Consider the following 26023-nt stretch of genomic DNA (forward strand, 5'->3'; position numbering starts at 1 on the left):
AAACATCGACCGCACTCTAAGTGAGGTGTGAGTTATCGAGGGACCTATAAAATAAGCCCAAAACCAATAAAGTGATTGACGACATAATGGAGAAATGGGGGGAGGGGTAGGCAGATTATACTGTTGAATACTCACTTTATAATCGTTCTGAGATTAACTGTTAATAAATATCTCTTCATAATGGTGTACTTTATTAGTTCCTCATAGGACAACATTAATTTCAGGATAAATTACAGTATATTGAGGCGATCATCGAAAACATTATTCCACGTGGTTTCCGTTCGCTTAACATGTGTACCACTTCACACATTGTGTACTACGTCACTGATTTTTATGTTGAATTGGATACATTCTAGTTTTATTGTTTGATCCAAATTAGACGTTTTTTTATATACAAAAGATCGACTCTTTTCGAGAAACAGTGTCGATCGAACGATAGATAGATTTGAATGTGATAGAAGTAAAATGGAAAACAAAAAAAACAAGGGTTAATCAGTACTAACATATTTAATTGGTCTACAAATTTAAAATAACGTAAATTAGAACAAGTTAATACTTGCCGTTTGTGCCACGCTTGACAAATATCAATTCACTTTTTGAAAAAATCAGTTATATTTTTTTGTGTGTTACTCCTTGGTTTCTCTGCCGCCGAACAAAATCCCTCAGATTTCTCAACTGCATGAGCTTTACTTAGTCAACATTTTGGGTCTCCAGCCACCTTATGGCAATATCAAAATATTTGATTGCTTCCTGTGCAGAGGGGTGGGGGGTGCAACATCTGTGTCTGCATCACTTTCAACACTTGTGTTACTCCAATTAGAATCGTCTTCTGCTGCAAATTTGTTCGCTATAGAAATAATTATAGTTTCATCTGACATGTATTTGGCTGTGGGGCAGTCATTGTCAGCACAAATCCACTCCTCCATATCAAGAGAAATGCCCATCTCAGGACCAAGAGTCTGTACGAATTTCTCCCAAACAGCCTCGGCATTAATGACATCAGTTTCACTGAAACATTCGAAGTCACTATCATCGTCATTGTCTCTGTTACTGTTTTGCTTTACGTCAAAGGCAGCTCGAAGACCCTTAATTCAGCACCCGAGGTCTCTTGTAATCGATTTTTTTTTTTAATGCAACAAACACTTCCCCAAGTTGTTGATCAAAACAAAGCCGGCATGTACATGTAATTAGGTTCTCATAGAAGTACTCACAGGTTTCGATGTGACGGTTGATTGACTCTTTTTATGTTTTCAGTGAACAGAATATGTTGTGATTATAATGTTTACACTGAAACGGAATTAAAGGATTAGAACGTGACTTTCACACAGGAAGACGTTTAATTGGTATTTATTTCATTCTCTGTTGCCACCTGTTAGCATTTACCAGAAGTTTTCATTGATCGCTATTTCAGAAGACTGTTTATTTACAGTATAATGACAACTATTTATCATAAAATCTTACATAATATATGATATCTTTAAACAGAGGTCTCGCTAGGATTTTAAAACTGGGTCTTTCTGCCTCTGAACTCAATCACTAAATATCAGTACATTTTCTCACTCGGCCACCAGTTAAAGCCTTTGAACTAGCTGCCTAGCTGCTGCATCATGTTCTTTTTTTTTTTTTAATGTACTCTTATAAAATGGCAACAGTACATCAAAGAGTCTTTCAGTCACTGAATTCTGTCATTGTAAATATCAGCACAGTTAACTGATCAACACATTTTCCCACAAAGCAGGTGGCTGAAACAGGACCGGCAAATCTTTCAATTTTCCCGCGCACCTATTACATGCGTACGGAGGACTCCCGCCTCAGCGATTTTCTGCGTCCCAGATCAAAAATTGGCCTCCAAATATGCGTAATTAAGCGTTTTCGAGATCTCTGAAATTAATTCTTCTTTAGAACTTGCAAATTTCAAAATATGGATTATATTTTTACGGGCATTAATCACCATTTTCGATGATAAAACGAGCAATGTAGCAAGGTGTAATTTATCAATTCTTATCGTAATTTTTACATGTTCAGCATATTTTAAAGATATTTTAAATACATTTTCTCTGGAAAAAATCGGGAGCCAAGACGGACACCGCGTTGTAAGTGGGATCGCGAGTTATCCGGGAGTGAGTTATCGAGGGAGCGGTGTATAATTTTTCACTTAATGCTTCCCAAAAATGAAAGATTATAAATTGGTACTTGTAAATTATTAGCCCTCATTTGTATGCTGGATATTGATATGTCTGTCAATTATGCTTCTGGTGTTTGTGACCCCTCCTCAGTCCTGATGTCTTAGGAGATTATGTACATCTGAAATTACCTATTTACAGTTTTAAATCCATTCATTGTAAGGTGAGATAAAGTATACATAGATATTGAATATTTCTCTACTTTAAAAATTTGTCTTGAATTGGGTAATGTTTATTAAACCATCGCTTATCATATCACCATATTATCTTCTAAATTTCATACATTTATCTGTATGGCCCGAGTTGTCAAAGGCATGTGCCTCTGCAGATCACTGACATCCCACCTCTGCCTGTAGGGGTTCAAGTCTGCAGATCACTGACATCCCGCCTCTGCCTGTATGGGTTCAAGTCTGCAGATCACTGACATCCCACCTCTGTCTGTAGGGGTTCAAGTCCTAAGTTTGGCCAGTGTGAGAAAGCTTACAAGTAGCTTTCTGTGGGTCATTGTTTCAGCCCAGAATTGTTCTCAGGTTCTTCCTACACCAAATATATTGGCCACCATGTACCACCTATCATGTGCTGAAAAATTGCATTAAACCCACACAATCACAATACAGTCATACTCTTGTTTTACCTGTAGTGCCTGCCATGAAGTACGAAAGGTATCAGGTTTATTGGTAGTATTGCTTAGAATATAGTTTTGCAAATTTATACCTATTATTGATAAGTGTAACTACTCATCCTGTTGATGAATGTATTCTATATTACTGCAGCTGCTGGAGGCCACAACCAATTTTGCAGTGCTTCAGTCCCAGCATATCCGCGAGCTGAATAAATGGAAGGAGGGTGGTAGCAATATGGTCGAACTTGAGAAATTTACACGCTTACAGATGGATCTGGTAGATCAGCAGCGATCTGTCAGACAGCTGCAGGAACTGGTCCAATCTTCTGAGGAGTCTGCCTCCAACAGATTCAAAGGTAAAGGTCGGGTGGGGGTGATAAAGTATTATGGTTTTAATGGTCAGATATACAGGTAAACAGCATCGTGTAGATCAGATGCTTTTTCACATGATTTCAATCCACAAATCTTTAAAACATTACAAATACAAGACTCCCACTTGTACTCTGAACTCATCCCTTAGAAATCATAATTATACTTAAATATACACATTTCTCCAAATTTTACTCTGAAGTCATCCTTAAACTTCAATTTATACCTTTAAATTTTTTTAAATCAGTTGTAAGAGTCCTACTTTTACACCAAATGCATCACATAGAAATCACAATTATATCTAGATAAGCACAAGTCCCCCACTTTTACTACTAAATCATCCCTTAGACTTCAATTTATATGTTTAAAAGAATGATTTTATTAAGTACAAGACTCCCATAGAAATCACAACTATTTCTAAACAAGCGCAAGACTCCAAATTTGCTTCAGAATTAACCTAAATCAAAACTTTTTTATGAGTAAAATAACCAAAGCTGAAAAAAGTATGCAGTTTGTGATCACTAGTTTCAGAGGTATTTTAACTTGCTTTTAAAGGATGTTGTTATCTTCAGTCTGGAGAGTTGTATAAAATTAAGGCCATGTTAATCGGGTGGAACCTGTTGTAGTAATTTTGCAGTGTATTCTAATTCTATTTCAGAAAACTTTTGCTAATGCAGAATATGGTTAATATGGTTAATAAAATGTTGTTATTTATTAAAAAAAACACATGTATCCTTCTATGGTCATTGTTTATCATAGATTGAGAGACAACTTTTCAGTTTATGAACATTTATTCTTGAGGTTTACATTTCTGCACCTAAATTTAACTCTGACAACTACAGTACTGTTTATAACAGGTAAATTTAAGCTGTTTCTTTTAATTATGTGCGATGTGGTGAGTGTACATTTATGCTTTAAGCTGTATATTTTTCTTGTGGGCCCCAGTGGCTGCCCCTTTGCCCCTTCATTTTTGTTTTTGACTTTTAAAGCAGCAACATTTACACTTGTAAACAGCTTGATTTAGATAACTGATGTAAATGTTTACAAAAATGTGTACAAATGTAAATGAATGTACATGTTGATGCGGTAACTACCCATTCCAATGAAATTACTTATTTCCATGTCTGTTTCTTAAAGCACTGCCACCAGTTAGCATTACTGGCATTTTCATGGATCCAAGTATCATCAAATATTATTATTAACAGTGTACTGAGATTTTTATTTTTATATACAGAACTTAGCAAAATATATTACTTTTTGTTAAAAGTTCATCATGTTGAATGAGATTTCTGGGCACTAACCATCATTTTCAACAATAAAGCAAGCAATAAAACAGTTTTATTTACTAGTTTTGATCGCCATTTTGAATAGAGCCCAATTTCAGGGTATTTTCTGGAAGAAAATGTGGAATCAGCACTTGTCCCCATGTTATAAGCAGGTTTGCAAGTTGTCCAGTTTTGAGTTATCAAAACATAGGTGTATCTATGATTTTTACGTCAAATATGCCATCACTCTGAAAAAAATGGAAGTTGACGAGAATTTGCTTTTATTGTGCATAATGTATATCTGGTTTGATTTGTTAACAACACTGATATCAATTTCTCAGACTACAGTAGTTACCTTTAACAACATGTTTGTTAACAGAGCCTTTGGTTAGTAACATTATATTTGTTTTAAAAACCACTGTTTCAAGTTTGTAAGCCACTGCATTGTTTCTTAGTAATCATACATTCCATGTGCATGACCAGGCAGTACATGCAGTTAAATTGTTTTGTCATTTGCACATATGTAATGGTAGGAATCAATATTGTGACAATCCTAGTATGTTTTACTGAAATTGTCAGATGTATTCAAGTCTTACAAACTGAATTCAACAAGAACAGGAGGTAAAAGACACAGTAAATGAAATATCACAAGAAGAGTGATGTATGGCATGCACATTATAATAACTGTCAGCTGCACAGCCTGATGGGTAGATAGGGGCAAAGGTTGAGTTTCTAATTGTTTTAATTTATATCTTTAAAAATGTAGGTACATGTTGCAACCTTCTTTACTTTTATGCCATACAGTGGCTCTGTTTGCTTATTAGCTAGGTATTTGACTTGTGTGCCACACAGTTGGTCTACATCTTCCCCATCTGCTATTTTACTTGTGTGCCACAACAACTGTGTAATTTACTTGTGTGCCATCACAACCATGTAGTTTACTTGTGTGCCACACTGAGGGTCTGCTTCAGACCCATTGGACTTGTTGAAAAATTGAAGATTTGCAGCCTGGATAAAGGCACCATTTATATCCAGCTAGTCAGTTTTCTTAATGAGAACAGAATATTTGAAGAAGAATTAGCATTACAGCAAACAAGTATTGCATTGACATTTGTTTGAACATAGAGAATGTGAAGTGTAGCTTTGCCGTACAGAATTCACAGCATCATACAAGGCAAAAAGATCAGAAGCACAGTTTGCCATTGTAAAGCTTTACATTCACTTGAAATTCTCTTTAAATGACTTGTTCAAACCACAGAAGTATTAAGACATTTACCATGCCGTGATCATGTGTTCTTTATTCTGCAGATGTTCAGGAGGACCACAAGAGACGAGTCAAGCAATTGAGTGAGGAAAAAGAGGAGGTGTGCCGCAAGCTAAAGATATTGCAAGAATTGCTGGACAACCAGGTGGAGAAGCTCAAAAAGCAGGTGATTGAAGCTTTGTGTCAGTGGATGTAAATAGGTGTTGATAGGTGTCTATTTAAATATTAACAACTCAGCTGACCAAAAAAATATATAATTTTTTTACTATGATAGTGAAATCTAAATTATTAATTTTTATTGCATACAGTAGTCCCCCTCTTATAAGGCCACCCCTACTGCAGCAGGGAAGTGGCCTTATAATGAGGATGGCCTTTCTAGAGGGGGATGACAAATGTGAATAGTAAATACATATGAAGAAAGTCACAAATACATTTAATTTTAAAACATTTAATATTTTCATTAAAATATCACATGCATGTTGTGAAATAAATGAAAAACAAACTGTTTCATCATTTTCAAAAGAATGTTATGAATAACCATTGATATAGTTTTAAAACTGTCTTTATAATTATGTTACAGATCACATCATCTGTCACTCTGATGGAAACAGACTAAAAAAGAAACCAGTCTCGACACAATTAAAAATATCTTTGCTGTCATATCCCCTGCATATATCGTTTAGTCTTTTGTTCCAATCTTCGACAACTTCATTATTAACATCAGCTGATTCTTCACTAAGGTCAGAACACTTAATATTGTGTCGCATTTGAAATCTGTGCAACCATCCGTTACTTGCAGTAAAGTCGTCATATCTCAATTCAGCTGATAAAATTGTTTCTTTTTCTTGTCATTCAAATCAGGACACAAACATCTCCTGGCTCAAACAATCTTCCTTTCTTTGTCCATTTCACCTTCCCACTTCTACAGAATTGTTTTCTTATCTTTCACGATATCGTTTATCTGAGTCTTTCCGACATTACGTTTCTGCAAGGATCCTCGCCCCCCCCCCACCACCGAACCTCTCAGTCAGTTGAATTACTTTCACTTTCTCTTCTAAACTGAGAATTTTTCTTTTCCTCGATGACATGTTGATCTTTTTGCAGTACGTTATTCATGTTGCCAACTACAATACTGATAAAACAATTTTTTTATGCATCTAAACAAATTGCAGTGTTTTTAAAGGAAGTGATCTTGTCACGTGATTCGTTAGTCGCAGTCTGGTACCCTATTGTTTTTATATATTTCTTTACACTGAGTGAAGCCAAAATGGCTTCAATATGTACCATTTAACATCATGCAGATTTGACCTCGCAGCTGTTAGGATTTGTAATTTTGACAATTATTGTCATTAGTAATAGCCACTAATTATCAAAGTGAACATCTTACTAAGGGAGGCCTTAAAGGCTATCAAACCATTTTCCTGCTTACTTGTTTATTGTACATCGATGCTGCCACTTCTCAGCTGTTACTACTGTTCAGTAATTGTAATTTTAACAATTATCGAAGTGACTAAACTGGACATCTTATGATAACAGAGCAGTAAGGCTAATTGGATTACATGTACTTACCCTTTTGTATGGATTAAAATTTGAGTTGTTCTCGGCTTTATGGAATAAATGTGGCTTCCTGTGAGGTGTAAATGATATAATATTAACCTTAGTGGTACATGTACTTTAGTCAACACTTCTTTCAGTAACGAAAACCTGACATCGGGAAATAGAAATCGGATTACTTAACACACGTTATGAATAAAATACTGGTTCTGGATACGTATAAAAATAAAAATGCGGCCACTTGTGAGGGGTAAATTTTATATTATGGCACTAAAATGCTGGCTGCTGGTCGCGTTAGCTGGGTGGCCTTTTGTGAGGGGTACTTTTGAACACAAACTCGTTGGTGCCAATGGATTCTGGCCATAAAGAGCAGGGGGCCGCTGGTCAGGGGGGCCGTTCAAAGGGGGACTACTGTACTATATAAGCAGTACTTATTTGTCATGACAGCACACAAGAAAGGTGTATCATATGCAGTATATGTATGTTATGTTGTATATTTCAGTTCGAGGTGACTAAAAAGCTGATCGAAGGATCTGTATTATCACTATATTGCATATCCACTGAATCTTACATGCATTTGAGACAGCTGTTCAGACCATATTTCTGTATCACACATCCAGATTTGAAACTACAAAGTTACCTTCTTTGATGACAGCACATATATATTTTTAGGTGCATATATATTTTTAGGCATAGTGAATCAGACTTTTATAAATCACTGCTCAATTTGACTTTTGTTCATACAGTAAAGCTTAAAATATTTAGAAAGCACAAAAAGTTGTTATTAATAAACACAAATCTGCACAAGTGTTTTGTTCCAAGTCCAGGAAAAAACTCATTTGATATGGAACATGAATACATTGTCTGCCAGCCTCTTCCTATCCCTGTGCCATATCTATCACATTCATGCTTTCCTCAGACTCTGAACCTAACACTTTTGCAGTCTTGTGTATATATTAACCTCTATAACCATGATAACATTCTGTATATTAGCATGATTTTATGCCAGTTTATACTCACATATATTCCAGTTTGAAGCAAGTGAGAAGCGGAACATCCTGGTTGTGGACCTGTACAAAGAGAATGCTGAGTTGATGCAGGCATTGTACAAGGCTGAAGAGCAGAAAAAAGGATGCTGTCTCACGATGCTATAAGCTAGAGGACCGCTGTAAAATGCTACGACGACTGCTAAAAAAAGTCTCTCATGTTGCCATCTCTTGACAGAACATTACTTTGTCCCTAAGTCACAGTATAACAGCTTGACATATTTCATGCATAAACATGCGAGGCATACCAAAAATTGTTGCCTGTTGTGAGATCTTCTCTGGCATTAATTCATTAAAGGAGAGGATGTCACTTCATCAGATTCAGCATTTTTCACAATATGGCAACATCAAATGCAGTCAAGACAACAAAAAAATCAAAATGAACTATTCTCAAGTTATTTTAAAATGTGATATGAATTCATTTGTGAAGTACATTTTTAATTAAAACTTGTGGTGGCAATTATCCAATTTTTTTCTGTGGTTTCCTGACTTGCTGACGTTTTGTAAATATGTCTAATCTATCCTGTAGCCTATTTGGTGGCAGCATTAGATTTCAAAATTGTCTACCTAAAGCAGCATTCATTAATTCTGTCTCTGGCAACATATATTTATATTGTGCTATCTGTGATGAAATAAAACAATTTTACTGTACTATAACTGTATATATACCATGCTGTATTGATATTTATAGAATATTAGGGTTTGTTTTCTTCAAACTTGTGTCGTGAAGTTGAAATTATAGGCAAGTGTAGCTGTGATATAGTCTTACCTCATTGAGGATTTGAAGCAGCTTCAGTATCTTCCATTTGATAAAATGTATGTTCAATAATGCATTGACTTTTATTGCATAATGAAAGAATTATTAGGATTGGAATTGCTTAATCTTGTCACCAAACTATATGAGAGATACGGGATCCAAGTAAACATCTAATTTTAGACATGGTGAATAAAAAGGAATAATGCATTATTGTTAATTGTTTATAATGAATGAAGTTTCAGAGTAAAATTTAATCTTATCACTTCACTAGACATTTGTTTTTTTCATCTTGTTTCCATGCAGAGGTGAAATAGTAAGCAATTAGGTTTGAACCCCAAGATATAAAATCAATATTGTTCTCAAAGTCAGTTCCACCATCTGCACTGGGACATTAATACATTATATATAACTGAGTCAGAATTTGAGAATGATAATTTTTTATGACCTTGTATACTTACTCAGTAATCAGTTTTAGAGGCACAATTCGAACAGGTACTCATAAGTATAAAAAAAATGTAATTGTCAATAATTTTGCTCACAGTAAAGTTGGAATAGACAGATTTTCACGATTGTCTAATATACATACCAGATTTCATGACTATTTCATTATTGGTAACTGTAAATGTACCAAATATCAACATATCTAGGGACTCTAAATGTGGTTTTAAACTTTGAAGGTTTGAAAATGAGTATAGTTTTTATGGTCAGATAATTTTATAACTTCAGGGTTTGACCACAGATTCATAATGTAAAGTAAAATTCTGGACTTGAGACATTTGCTTGGTATAATTTAAGTGACAAATGTATGATCGAATCAGATTGCCTGATTCTAGACTTAATTTGAACTCTAAAGTTCTAGGTGTAATGTTCTGAACTCCAAGGTCCTGAATTGCATCATTATTGTTACCAACAGTAAAAAGAAGTGGTGTTTAATTCACATGCTATAGTATATGCATTTCTGATACTACTCTTTTTATCATGTTAGTTACATGATAAGAAAATACAAGGTTTCTGGAGTAGAACTCATCTTTCAGCTCTTCATTGACAGTCACATTTCATCAATGAAAATTATGCAGTGAATTAATTTTTACAATAAAATATTTGAAGAATTCTCATAATTGTTAACAGTTTAGAGAAGGTAATACATTTGTGTATACAGCTATGTAAATATGTATATATTGTGTGGCTTATTTATAATGGGGTGGGGGCTCAAAGGTAATATTTCAGGGATATTTTGTCTACCCAGTGAATGGTGAGATGTTGGTTTTACTCTTCCAGCAACAGTATTGTCAGAGTGTTTTGGTATTTTCCAGATTTTGAAAGTCATTTATTATTATTTATTATTTGCATCAGTTGATGTATTCAATTGAATCAGTATTTGTCAGTTATGACAGTGGTGTACTGGTGTATGGGTAATAGAATGTGTGTGCGTGTCTATATATATATATATATATATATATATATATATATATATATATATATATATATATATATATGAAAGTGGTGTACTGGTTTATGGGTAATGGAATGTGTATATATATATTTAGAAAGTAATGGATAATTTATTCTAGTATAAGACATGTATGATCTCGTGTAGATTATGCAGATGATTTACTTGATCTGATTCATATTTTTATATACATGTACTTTTTATAAATGGTTTTTGATTTAATGTTTTGATTTATATCCTGTCCAGCATCCATGCATCTGATACACCACTCCCTTGATAACTTAACAGCAGCCCATGAACATCAACTGCGGCTTAGGTGTGGGTTTGAAATAGCAATAGGAGCTAAATAAATTACTAACAGTTGGAAGAAAGTGTTTGGGGTGCAGTTAGCTTTTGTTGATACATGAGAATTATAATATTTAATTATCCTTCACAAATATTCATCTTATTGATTTTAATATTTATAGTTATTAGATTTGAAAAATAATAATTGATGAGGGACTTTTGCTCAAGCTCTGTTCCCCATTATTATAAAAACATAATCAGACCTTTGACCTTTAAAATATTGGGTGATTGGTATCGTTGTCCTTTTTGTAAAACTAGAGTCTTTATAATCAGTTCTTTGTTTTATTACTTTAAAAAAAAAGATGGAATCGTTGGATCTTATCACAAGTCATCAGGGTGTGGATTAGCAAGAGAGTGGTGAATCATTGATGATGTAACGTGCAATAATCATGATAGAATAGATACATGCTTACTTTATGTTTCTCTCCATAATATTCTGTCAACAATAAACTATTTATAGAAAAACAGGGTTTATTATAATGTTTTGGCTGTTATAATAACCATAACATTATATAGAAAGTAATCCATCCATCGCAATTTCCACATCTGCTATATATCTTCAAATCATTTTCAGATTAAGGGATGAAACTTGCAATACTTGGTTATTGAACACTTCCATGGCCTAGTGGTTGGTGGGAGGTTGTGGGTTCAAAACCTGGCAGGGTCATACCAAATACTTATAGAAATGTTACTAACAGCTGCCTCGCTAGGCACTCAGCATTAAGAGGTTAGTGTTCTGACTGGTCGGCCTGGCGTCGGGATAATGTGACTGGGTGGATCATGATGCTACATGTCTATGGCATCATGCCTCAGTGCTAGACATCACTGTAAACTGTACAGTTTACGTTGTAGGTATATGACTGAAAAATTGTTAAACCTACATTAAAAATCCAAATCAGTATGCACATGCATACTTGGTTACTATTGCTAAAAGATGTGTTGCTTACGACAATAGGGTGTGGATTCTGTCTTCAAGGTCAAAGCTCATTATTTTACATTCCATCACACACTCTGTTCTGCTTCAAAACTCTAAAGACTGCTCTGGTGACCAAGTGGTTAGAGCGTTCACCTCGGATGCAGGAGGTGGCAGGTTCTAACCCCGGCTGCCTTGCCTTATGCTTAGTGTTAAGAGGTTAGTGCTAGGACTGGTTGGCCTAATGTCAGGATAATGTGATTGGGTGAGACATGATGCTACATGTCTATTGGCGTGATGCCCCACTGTTAGACATCCCTATAAACTGTCATACTGCAGATTTTTTAGATTAACAGAAGAAATTTGGTATACATTTTCATAATTAAAGATCTATCACATACCAAATTAGGGGCCCTTCAGTGTTGCAGTCACAGCTCAATAGGTATACATGTAGATCACTAGAATGTTCCTCATATACCAGATTGGGGTCCTATTTTCAAAGTCAAAGTTTCAGCTGAATGGTTTGTTTTCATCTTTCTTTTCATTCCTTTAATTTTTGAACCATTGGAGACCATGAATGATCCTTTTACAAAGCTGTATTGCTTGTTTATGAAGAGTGCAATTCCATTGTTTGATGCAGCAAATATCGTCATACAAGCAAAACCATGCATTCATATTATGCACAAGATTCTGTCAAACCAGTTGTCATATTAGCTAATAAGGTTTATTAGGCCAGAAATCATCTCCTCAGCCAAGCTTTTAACTGATATAGACTTTCATGACAGAGCAAACCAAAAGATAATGAAGATCTTACTGTTGATGCAGAAGCAAGAGAATTTATAGAACACAATTCTACTCTTGCCGTGAAGGTGTTCTATGATAATGTTAGAGATTATTATGCTTCAGCCTGTGATTACATGCTCCAGAAATTCCCATGTGGAGATGAAGTGCTTTTAAATGCTTCATTTGCTGATGTAAATGAGAGACAGAAAAAAAGCTTTAAAAGTGTAAGATTCTTTCTCAAGCGATATCCCTTTCTATCGCCACCTTTTGTCTACCTTGGACCATCTGGTAGGAGAATTTCTGAAGTATCAAGTTGGCATTCTACCTGACAGTGTACTTCATGCAGACAGAGTTGATGTGCAATAGCATCTTATTTCCCAGCTAAAAGACCCAATCACTGGAAGATATAAATTTCATCTTCTTTGTCAGGTTATGAAAGTAATATTGGTTCTTAACCATTCTAATGCTGACTGTGAGAGACTGTTCAGTATTTTTAACAAAAACTGAAGTCGGATCCAGGCTCAGTAACCCGGTACTTAGTGCTCTGCTGGTGTGCAAAACATTCATGGTCTCAGATGGTACAGAGTTTTGAAATGCGACATGACACAGTGGAATCACCTCTGGAAATCGTGTGGACGCACACATTGTAGGCAACAAATATTGGTTGCCTGACTTGGTCTTAGGTAAGGGAGCGAAACGGTCTACATTATTCTGGAGAATGGTTCTTTGAATGCAGGAATAGGCTGCAGATCAACCTTAGATATCTTCTGATTGGGTTTTCCTTCTATTTGACAAGTGTGACAAAATCTGCAGGATAACAAATATCAATTTTGGAGAATAAAAGTGATTCAAGATCTTGTGATAAGTTTTATTGATCCATAAATGACAAACGAAAGGAGTTTCATGGGCCAAGCTAAGAATTTCCTGTCTGCATGATTTTGGAATTACAATTTGATAGTTCACCAACCTCTCATCACCAGCAGGAACCTAAGGTGGTCTCGTTTTCTCATGAGGACCGCATCTTTAACAAAATAACAAATGGGTAATTCTGTGGCTTTAGTTTCACTAATGGGCTCTGAAACAAACAGGAGATCTCGGGATCTTTTTCCTGTTTGAAAAGTGATTGTCGTTTGTAACCCTGATTAGAATAAAGAGAACGAGTAGTTAAAAGAGGATCAGTACCCTTTGAGCCAAACAAGGAGCAAAAGTGACAGCATCAAAAGCCTGACCGATACATGTGTCAGCTAAAGGAATACTTTCCTGATCAACATCGTTCTCAAGAGCTTTCTTTGCCATAGCTCTAGTAACTGCACAAGATAAGTATAAATCAGGGAATTCTTTTTCAATAGGATCAACTTTCTGATACAAACAAGACTTGTCAGTTACAAGTGGATTAACCACAACTTTATCTCCAGCTAGGTCATTGCCTAATAATAAAGCAATGCCCTCAACGGGTAAAGAAAACACTGTTCCAACTGCCACTGGTCCTGAGACTAAATCTGATGACAAACTTACACAATGGAGAGGAACATTAACAAAGCCGCACTCTACTCCCTGAATAAGAACTCTCATTAGAAGAAGACTTCTCAGAAAAAGGAAAAGTACCTGAGAATAAAAGACTGAGAAGCTCCTGTGTCCCTTAAAATTTTAGTAGGGATAGGATCACCCAAGAATGATATAGAACCCTACGACATGAATGGTTCATAATTCTCCATAATAAAATCAGACGGGGGTTTATTAGATCCAACAAATGTACTGCTTTCATTACATGACCGTGACCTTGACCTCTTAGAAATAAGAGCATTTGGAATAGGTCTGTCTTGATTCTGATGATGCTTAATCTACAATTTGTAACAACAAAAAATAAGGTGTCCTTTCTTCTTACATTAGGTACATGTAGGAAGAGACAAGGATTTTTGATCAAGCTTATCAGAAGCTTGATTTCTAAAAGTTGTGCCAGATTGAAATTTAGAAGGGCTTGTATTAGGCTGAAATACTTTTCTACCAGAAGAATGCTGAGTGGAAGTCTTATTTACAAACGAAACTGTATGAGTTAAGAAATACTCTTTAGCAGTACGAGCAGCATGTTTCAAAGTTTCGACATTATGCTCATCAAAATAAGTCTTTATGTCACTATAGACATATTTTTTAAAACTCTTCAAGTAATACAAATTGTCTGAGATTTTCGTAATCTTGATCAACTTTCCTGGCTAATCACCATCTGTCAAATAACTGCACTTTTTCTCTTGCAAATTTGACATATGTCCAGCTTCCTTTTTATAGTTCTGAATTTTTGATGATAAGCCCAGGTGTAAGAGGTGGGTCACTACCCACAGTCCACTTTGTAGAAACCTTACACAAAGTCCCCTCTTCTTGCAAGAGGTGTGGGTTGGCGGATTGTACCTTCTTTCAAGGTGTCCGCTTAATTCGATTTTTGTTATCTAGAGGTTGACCAACCTCAATGTTATTGCCCGGTTCGAGTAAATATAAGTGGTGAAAATTTTAGGTGGAATAGATAGAGATCTGAGCAGATATACAGAACAAACCAACACGAGCCCCCGTACATGTAAACAAACAATTTGATCAATTACATAAAACAACTGAGAATTCATATTTTCATGAATATACTCTGCTTTTAGAAATAAACTTTCACTGAATTACAGAGAAAAAAAACAACCCACAAATGTATTTAGATAAAATAGCCGATCTGTTTTACTGATAAATTTAGTTCATCATAGGATCAAGTGAACAATCGAAGTCAATGCCTTGTACGACTGCATAACCTGTTCCTCCGGTTCACTCCACTTCCACTATAGCTGTTCCTTCGACTTCCATCTGTTTTGCCTCATTCGGTCCTCACTCTGTGCATAGCATGTAGATTCACAGATACATGGATCACAGGATAAGTAAGTCTCACTATATGTCGCAGAATTAATACATCGCACCATACGTCACATGAGCTATTTTCTCCCTTTTAAAAAATATAGAGACAACCTAAATTTCCTGTTGTTTATGAATATATGGACTTGAATTATCCCCATCTCATTATCAGATCTTACTATTGGTGCTAAACAGATGCTAAGGCTATCAGTCAGCTCCACATGTCCTATAATGACCCTAGTTAGTCAAATGGCCAATTCATGATGCATTAACACCACACGAGGCATAATGGTTCCGAGCCAGCCTCAATTTACACAAGTGAATAAATGAGATACATTACATGACTTACTATGTCATTTCAGTCAATACACACTCACCCTTAATCATACGTGAAATCTTCTAAATTTGGTGAATTCACACGGATTCTCGTAACTCATATTAACTAATGTAATGCATGAAATTCTTAGAAACTAGACGACAAATTCAAACAATTCATCAAACTTACCAAAAGATTAATATACGACTTTCTATGCATAAACTCAACACAGTTATACTTCATAAAGCAAACTGATATACAAATGTAGCAAATAGATTCATGCAAATGTAAGTAAATAAATTCAGCAAAGCATTATATATTGCATCAACAAATTACATGGAATTGTCACAACTACCTCTGCTTTCAATGTTCCTCGCTTCTATCGCTAAATTTGTTTGTCTGTTTTCCTTCGACAACAGTACTCTTGGACAACAGTTTTACGAGAGAATTTCTCCCAAATTTCTTTCTTCTTTACACTTGTTTTTCTCTTGCAGAAAAGCTTAGACTGCTTAAAATTTTTGATGTGGGCGATATTAAAACTAGGAAATTTAGTGTGGGAAACAAGCCCCTTATTTAGCATAACCAATCAGGATTAAGTGTATTTGCCGCCTTTTTCCAGAGGTGCCAAATCTGGGGTCAATTTGACCTACATTGCAACTACGGGTTAATGCAAATTCTCAATTTGTGACAGTTTTACCATGAAATCAGAGTTTACCATGTCCCTAATAGTCCCTCTGGCTGCTGTATAAATAAATGCTTAATTAAGAATAAAATTCTCCCCTCGAAAAGACATTACTGATCATGGCAGTATGGCGATTTGATATGCGCCTGTCCCCATAAATCTAATTAATAGTTCTCTGGCCTCAACCAATGTGTTCTTGATAGATCGCCAGAAATTTGCCCCTTCACACCAGGGGACCAACTCATAACCCTTTAAGATGCATTCCTTAAATAAATCATAGTCAGCACTTTGCTGTAGTGACATTAGCCATTTCAAATTTTCAGCAAATTTTTCAAACTAAGGAAAATATCTGTCTACTTCTTTTTCTCTAAAAGGGGGAACTAACCTAATATTCTTAGTAACATCAAAACTTGAATTTGTATGTGATGTGAGAACATGCACTTCACTTGCCAGTTCCATTTCTTTTAGTCTAAATTGACACTCCCTCTCTTCCTTCTCTCTTTGCATTTGCATCTGTCTCCCTCTCCTCTTTCTCCAACTGCAACTGCATTTGTTTCTCTTCTTTCTGTAACTGCATTTGTTCTTTCTGGTAACTGCATTTGTCTGTATCTCTTTTTCTTCCTAATCTAACTGCACTTGCATTTGTTTTTCTTCTTTATTTAACTGCATTTGTTCTTACTGAAACTGCATTTGTATCTGTTCTCCTCTTTCTCCAATAACATTTGTTCTTTCTCTTTCTCCAATTGCAACTGCTTTTGTTTTTCTTCTTTATCTATCTGAAGTTCCTGCTGTCTTAAGTCTAATTCCATCTAGTATTTTAATTTTAATTCCTTTTATGCCAGAGTCTGATACATACTTACTGATCGAAACCAAAACACTTTTATCCAAAACATTTTACACCAAATACTGCACCAAAATATTTTTTATTTCTTGCTTTGTTAAAGAAGCTTTTGCCTCAGAATGATCATATTTTTGGCAAGCTGAATCAATTCATCTTTTTTCAAACAGTCCCACTGCTACCGGGTAGGACTTGAAAGAAAGATCTCCACTTCTGATGATACTGTTTAAAAAAAGCCTGCTGATTTAACTAAAGATTTCTAAAATGTGAAATAATACTTTGGATTTAAAAATTTTTAAAAACATGGGGAATTTAAATTTCAAAAAACCAAAGTGTTCTGAAATATTTTAGCCAAAATTCATATATCCCAGACAAGCCCCAAATTTTCTTGTTACATGTTTAGGCTCTTACAAAAGGTAAAAGAAAAGAGTGAAGACAACAAGCTTTGTAAAATTTAACAAATAATTTATTTCCCTAGAAAAACAAGGTAAAAATGAGAAAAAGACTTACGATTTTACGAATCAAATCCAAAATTAATCCAAGAATTAAAAAATAGAAGTCCTGTTATTAAAAAGTCCTAAATGAAACTGAGTTCGAATCAAAATCAAATCCAAAATGGAAGACGATGATGTCTGTTGTAACCTGTGAAGTGCTGCAGTGTCAAGAGTCTCTTGTTGAATCACAGAAAATATTATTCCAGTTTTTGAATTCTGTATAAATTTTGATAAATGTCCTTGTCCAAGAATTAATTTAGAGCACTAGTATTCCCAAGGAAAACAATTGCTTGAAATCCAAATAATTTGAAGAAAATAAAATAGTTAGCCCAAAGTGGACACACAACATAAAACACCTGGATGTCTCAAGTGTTAAAGCACAAATGACAATTCTTTCTGAAAACATTAGTAATAAGTCTAACATGCAAAACAGATTCCTGGATGAGGGTCACATGGTCATCTTTCTAGAACAAAATAGAAGCTTTTTATATGCCTAACATCATGTACAGGGAATACAGGGAGTATGGCCTTAACTGAAATCAATGGTTCTTAATTGAGGAAGGAATCAACAAACAAACAAAAAAAAAAGGTTGTTTACCAGAATTGCCACTGTTTCTGAATCAAGGTCAGCATTAGATACAATGTCTCTATAAAGTTGTTTACATCAAAAATATAAAAAAAATAAGTCAACTGAACTCTATTCTGGACAAAATCAAATCAAGTAAATAAAGTTACATTACAATAGCATGTAATGGAATTTTAAAAAAAATTAAACTAACAAACAAACAGTTAAATTAAATCATATAAATTAAATCAAATAGACTTAACACAATGGATTTAAACAATATATGTGATTCAATTTATGAAAAACTATATATAAGTGTCAAATGTTTGGCATTGTATTACTGCCTGAACAGCTGTTGATTGTTTAAATACACCAACACGCATCATTACAAAAATATCCAAGTTTTACAAAGGTCTGTTTAGCATTCTTGCTATAACTTGGAGTACACCGCATTAAGATAACATTTTTAAAATGTACTGAAACATGCACACTCAATCATATGTTCTAGGTGGTAACTGAGCATTTAGAAACCAAGGTGTAGAAATCCTTTTTATTTGCAAAGACAGTAGCCTATCCAGAAGTAATAATGTACATTTCATAATATGTGTCTGAAACAAGTATTTTTCCAACATTGTATATGTAAAAACATAATGATTGGTCATGGATTATGTTTTTAAACTTTATGATAATGTATCAGATATATCATTATTAGTTACATAACTACAAATATTTATTCAAATAAATATCTCAAACATATTCTCTGTCATCTGGTTCACTATTTAAACAGAATACGAGTCACCAAATTAGTGCTGCACACATCTTTATTATTATCACAATTTGACAGTGTTCATTCAATGCTTTCATCTTTAATACATCAAAATGGTAAAGTCCATTTCAGTATCACAAATCTAAATGTCATTAATCCTATCCATGTGAATATAAATAGAGGATATTTACTGAGAAATTCCAACATCTCTTGCTTGTAACTGTGTTTTTATTTATTTAACATTTGTGAAAGATGGTGTAAGCAATTCAACACTATAAAGTGTGGCAAATTCATCTTTGAGAGTACATCCTCTATCACCAAGTTTCTGGTCAATAAAGCTGGACTTGTAAACTATTTTAATGTATGAAGCTCTGCCTCCCCATACATCAGATATGAATCTGATTGAGCCGAGAGGTGTACATGAAACTAAAACTTTAACTGTTTAGTGTTTCTGTTATGAACTATAATATTGTGCTCTAGCCCAACAATTTTCTGCTGCTTCAATGAATATTTTACAGCAATCTATCATGGAAGTCAGTTGAGGTCATTTGGTTTTGAATACTTTTAGTATTATGTTGAAGACTGCCTCTCGATCTGTTCACTTTACCATGAAGGGGCCATGAGTGGTCTAAAGCACTCACCATTACGGATCACTGCCATCTCACCTCTGTCCATCTTTGCTAGCCATGGTTCTGATAACCCCATCTACACCTTAGACGATCAAACAGCTATTATACTGGTGCTTTGTCCTAGCAACATCTATTGGATTTCATGTGTTGCCTCCCTTAGTATGTAATGCCAACTAACCAATAGCATGGTGCATTGTACATTGGCCAAAAACAGTTGTTTCAATTGACCCAAAAAGGATACTTTGTAAGTTTAACATTAAAAATATGACTATGTACAAGAGCAAAGCCATTACAGATGTATTTGTCTGATTGAAAGTTATTTGTGCAAACATAGACCAGCACTGGAAAATTGCTTATTTATCAGTCCATTCAAGTTGCGTACTCCCCTTTTCTCAATCATGTAGGAACTGTGTACGAAACTGAACAACTTAATTTTGATTGGATGTGGTGGCTTGCCACCACAACCAATGAAATTCACAGACCCAAAGCACAGAAATATCTGCTTGATATGCCAGGTGTTGATAGCGTTATTGGAACCTTGGCTAGCAAAGATGACCTGTCTACATGGGTTCAAATCTCAGGTTCAGCCATTGTGGGTATGTGAGAAAGCTTGCTGGTGGCTTCTCGTGGGTCAGTAGTTCTTTCTGGGGTTTTCCTAGGTTCTTCCTCCATCATTTATACTGGCCGCCATGTATAGACTATCTTGTGCTGAAAAATGTCATTAAACCCTATAACAACAACTTTACCATGAATCCAACTTTGGCAAGCATGAGATCAATCCAATTACAGTGTGTGTGTGATTTAGATTTTTAACACAACTTTAACAATTTTAGTCATATCACTACAATGTCTGCAGTGTGGCAGTTTATAGTGACATCTAGCACTGGGGTAACATACTGCAGACATGTATCATGATGTCCAACCCAGTCAAATTATCCAATACATAAAAACTCCCAAAGATGGTATAAGCGTAATTATTGCTATTATAAGTGGCAACAAAGCGTAATTTGGGTATAAAAATTGTAATCTATATATTACATGCCATAATTACAGCATGTATCAAAAAGATACATTTTTATGACTAACCTGGTTCCGCAGCTGATCAAAATTCTTGTCACAAAGGTCAATATCCATGTGGACTAGAACCAGAATATAAACACCAAATATACAGAAAAATTATTTATATTCAGTACTCACTTCAACTAGTCTACAAGTGTAACTTTTCCTGAATGATCGTGAACTGGAATTCTGCAATGATCATGGTCAGGTGCTCAGAGTGTTATATTATGTTACTCTCATATTCTTCTTTCAAAGTTTGTAAAGTGGTGTTGATTTGTCACTTTTTCTGATCTGACATGCTTTGAAGTTTGAAAAGATCCATCTGCTCTATTTTCTGTCATATAACACCTACAACTCAGACCATAAAGTATTTCACATAACATTTTGTTTATATTTTCTTTAAAAATATAGATTGGTTCACAAACTAACTAGTTTATAAATAAAATGAATCTCTTATGTAAAGTTCATTCAGTTTTCTTGGATAAACAGCAAATACGCAAAGTACTCTTAAGCTATTATGCAGCAGTCACCTTTTTAAAAATATTTGTAAATTTATATGAGTCGAATTAAAGGGATGATAATATAATGATAAAAACAACTTCTATTGCTTTATTATTTTATTTTTTATGTAGCAAATAAAGCCTAATCCATATGCAGTCTTGTGGAAAACATAATTTGGTGAAAAAAAATGTAATGATTACACCAAAAGTGTAATGGTTAGCATGTATGTTATCCTGACATCAAACTGACCAGTCCTATGACTAACCTCTTAATGCTGAGCGCTAAGCAAGGCAGTTGCTAGTACCATTTTTATGTTTTTGGTATGACATGGCTTGGGTTCAAACCTGTGAACTACCACATGTGAGGACTGTTATGGTGGCCTAGTGGTTAGAGCGTCCATCTCATATGCGGGAGGTCGTGGGTTCGATTACTGGCCGAGTCATACCAAAGACTTACAAAATGGTACTAACAGCTGCCTCACTTGATGCTCAGCATTAAGAGGTCAGTGTTAGGATTGGTCAGCCTGGTGTCAGGATAATGTGACTGGGTGGAACATCATGCTACATGTCTGAGTCATGATGTCCCAGTGCTAGGCATCACTATAAATTGCCACACTGCAGACATCATAGCAATATGACTGAAAAATGTTAAAGCTACATAAAAAATCCAAATCACACACACACTAAATCTGAGGTGGATGTTCTAACCACTTGGGCCACTAGAGCGATCCCAATTCAAGAAGTAGTCAATTGTTGTAGATTTAGTAGTGCAAGCTACTCAAGAAACATTGTGACATAGTTTTGCAAGTGTTAAAAAAACAGTTGCTCCTTTATGGCAGGTTGGCTAAATATGAACATTTACTTGTAATGCAAAATACTTAAAAAAAAGGAAAACAGCTTTAAAATACATCCCAGCCAATATGAGTCATCATTTAGCATGCATCACTGTTTCACAGAAGATGTTGAAAAAGAAGCTGCATGGATAATTTTTTCCAAACTCTATATTTTCTGTACGGCGTGATCTCTTTCTTTTCAAAGATTTTGAATTTCCGCATATAGCATCCCTCTCAACAACGGTTGTTTCATTCGCATCAAATGTGCTGCAGTGGAAATGGACTAAACTTCTGGTGATTAACCTTCTAAAATTTCTTCAATGTCATTCAACCAATTACAAATTGGCATCTCCAGTTTCTGCCTTGCCTGACATGGTTCAACCAATTTCACTGTTAATAAAAGGCGTATACATTACTCATGGTAATAATATGAAATTTCAAAAATCTAAATTATTATAGCCATGTAGATCATGTTTGCACATTGTCTCATCTTAAATTAAATAAAAATGTTTGTTTAAAAAGTTAATGCTAATTTTGTTTAACTAAGGTCTATTCAGTCCTGATTATTGAATGCTCTGCTCCTTAATATTCGTCAAGAAATTTCCTGACAAAAATTATCAATCATTATGGACTTTTAAAATGGTGACTAGGTACTAAACTGGGTGAAGAAAAGAGCACAGTGAGTCAAATCGTCACAATACATGGTAGTACAAATTTAATTGTCAACATTCTCATTGTGACATTACAGAATGTGACATTCAACCCGGATTGTACTGGATCACACCTCTAAGTTGATCCCATCCAAAAATGTCAACATACTTTAACAATGAGTTACTTCTCTGGGCTAGTAAGAATGACCTTCTGAAGGAAAATGGATGTATGAGGTTCCAAATAAATTGCAATTTAAAGGTAAAAAATTAACCCATTGCTGAAATAGCTAATATTAAACGCATACATGACTTTTACTATATCTACTGACCAAACTTTTCATCATAATTAATAGAAAGTAATAAAAATTGTGAACTTGAACCACCGTTTTATAAATTGGAGTACACATTTTATACATGAATCTATACAAATCTGGTGAAAATTGAAAACCATACATCAGCTGTACAAAGAGGCATACAAAAAATGATAATATCAATTAAATGATAAAATTAATTCATATGTACTCCTGACTATAAGTACAAATTATTATGAACTGATTTTAATTTACCTGCACTACTGGATTTTAGGCAGCCCTTTTATACCAGCCAACTTTTATTTTGAAATGTTCTTCCCATTACTTACTTTGCTTGTGGTGGAACTTGGAAATAGTGAGGGCACATAATCTGTACAAGTTAGATCATTGACTTTACACCAGAAATATGTGAACGGCAAACTTATACCATGTGTAACAACTGTAGTAACTAAATAATTTTTCTGCATGTATTATGCATATACAAGTATTGTATAGCAGAATTCCTATCATGGTGTACATTAACTTTGTGAAATGAAACTTAGGTGTGGGGGAGGGGAGAAAAACCAGTTACAGTATACAGAATTTAATGTCATTTTTGTTTATTTAGACTAAGTAAGTTATCAGTTTAAATGAAAGGATATAAATTAGTAATGATATGCACCAGTAATTAAATGTGCTGTACAAACTGCATCCAGATCTTGGTGACTACTGGTACTGGTAGCATTTATTTTTTTGACACTGTCATCAGGTGGTCAGACTATTTACCGTACAAACTGGAACAAGATGGAACAGACAAAAATATCGGAACATAAAAATAAAAATACCAGAACAAAGGTTAAAAACAAAAACAAATCATATTTCTATAACAAATTATAAGTATATATCAAGATGTGTTTCTAATGAACACTGAACTTCATAAGTAGGATATTTGCATGAATTAAGTTTGAGCAGGTAGCACCTAGTAGTTGGACGATATAAGATGGTATATTATATTTTTGATAGTGCTGATACGCCATTCTTATTGTGTAATCACAATGCTCATTTATCATAATCAGATTCATATTTTATTGCTCAGCATGTCATCATTTAAGACAGGCAAAACAGCACAAATTAATATTTAAGACTTTGAAAGTGGTGAAATATGAAGGAATAAGACTTGCTAGGCTATTTTTGGCTATATATGGAAACTGTTTTTTAAGCTGACATTTAGTAACCATTTTGTAATTCTTAATTCATTGTTTGTGTCAGGCAATGCAGCATGTAAAATGGCATTCCATACATTCAATAAGTTGAAAAGAGCAATGATCCTCCATACAGAGGACCAACTTCTACAGTGTCTTTTTTTAATTTTAACTCTAACCTGGTGTAGTGTCTGTTGTAAATGCATGAGTCAATGTGTTTTGTAATTATCTTTCATTTAAAAAATCACTAACTGAATTTGATAAAGAAATAAGAAAAATGCAAGTTCTTTTCACACTTATTTCTTCTTTTCACAAGCCAATTTATATACTGCAGTATGTACTTACTGGTCACAGGACTAAAATGTAATGAAAATTCATGTATTAAAAAATACATTAGTGTGCTTTGATAATCATTATCTTTTATGTGAAAAAAAGAACAATTGAATTTGATATATAAAATTAAAGAAAATATGAATTCTTTTTGCACATAATTTTTCTTTTCACAAATGAAGTTCTTTTCACACATCAGTATTATCCCTTTTCACTTTCGTTACTTGTTTTTACTATCCACACTAATTAAGATATCTGGAAATGTCTGTGACTGTCTGTTAGGCTGTTTATGGCATATGTGTGGTTCACAATTTCTAAAAAGGAATACTTGCTTGTGATTGTTATACAGATAATTTACCCAGTTTCATGTAGAAATTAATGCTCATTCAAGAGATCAGTTTATAAAATTATATTTTCCTTGAGGAAAAAACATCATGGACCTGTGGGCCATACTATTATACATTTATACCAATTTCAAATCAATCACAAAACATCTCGCCAAACTACTTTGAGATTAATTATAATTAACATATATGACATAAAACAATAAAATAGCGAGTATTTTCGACTATTTGTCTATTTCTGTTCTGCTAGTTTCGTTTTCCGTTCCGGAATTATCCATTTGTTCCGATCTGTTTCGGTGAAAAGTTGGACCGGTCGTCGAGGTTTAGCATTTTTCTGCTGATTGCATTTAACCACCTTTCTTTTCTATACATTTTATTTGGTATCACATAAAACTTTAGATCCTGATTGTTCCACTTTTCGGTAGTACAACCTGGTACACAACAGAATTTAGGCATTTTTACATAGTAGATAGACGATGATCATTTAATAATTTCCCCCAAATAAATATGGCGCAGTCATTGGGAGTTCCTTGACTATTCCCCGGATGTCATTAGAGCACTAATGGACTCACTGTACTAATTCAGTTCCAATAGTAAACCTATGCAAACACCATGCTATTAAAAATTCAATAACCTGGATGTCAGCTTCTGTGTAGAGGTACAGGAGTCTGGCGTTTTATCAATAAAGTACGGCGGCATATTCTAGACCTGCATGTATTTGAAACATGTGCTTTCTATTCCGCACCAAAGAATCAGGAGCTAATTTTAGTATTGAGTGTTCCAAACTCAAGACTGTTAAAGGACTTAAATTCCATCAATAAAACAATGTCTCTGTTGTTTGTTTTACTTACTTACAACTAGGATAATCTCTCAAAAGATTATTTTTCCTAACAAAACTTACATTATTTACCAATCCTGGTCAGCCAAAACCCATACATGCTCAGTTTTATGTTGGTTGGGGTTCCCATTATTCCATATAATTAGTACGGTGTCTTAATGGGAAATATGTTGGTTTGTTAAAAATATATATATATATTGAGACAGAGTGAGAGAGCTGTTAGGTTGGCTCAAAAAACGTAGTAGACTTTGTGTAT

The 26023-nt window shown here is 34.5% G+C and overlaps 1 pseudogene across 1 annotated transcript in view; it reads left to right on the forward strand.

Moving 5' to 3' along the window:
- LOC149804801 (uncharacterized) overlaps positions 1-10520 on the forward strand; it is a 155308-nt pseudogene extending 144788 nt beyond the window's left edge. The window contains exons 30-32 of the transcript XR_016416698.1: positions 2957-3161; positions 5748-5869; positions 8289-10520. The product of XR_016416698.1 is annotated as an uncharacterized LOC149804801 (transcript). The remainder of the gene's footprint in view (positions 1-2956; positions 3162-5747; positions 5870-8288) is intronic.
- The last annotated feature ends 15503 nt before the right edge of the window (positions 10521-26023 follow it).

This window comes from Sinohyriopsis cumingii, chromosome 2 (genome assembly GCF_028554795.1).
Source record: "Sinohyriopsis cumingii isolate HCF-2022 chromosome 2, ASM2855479v2, whole genome shotgun sequence".
Lineage (NCBI taxonomy): Eukaryota > Metazoa > Mollusca > Bivalvia > Unionida > Unionidae > Sinohyriopsis > Sinohyriopsis cumingii.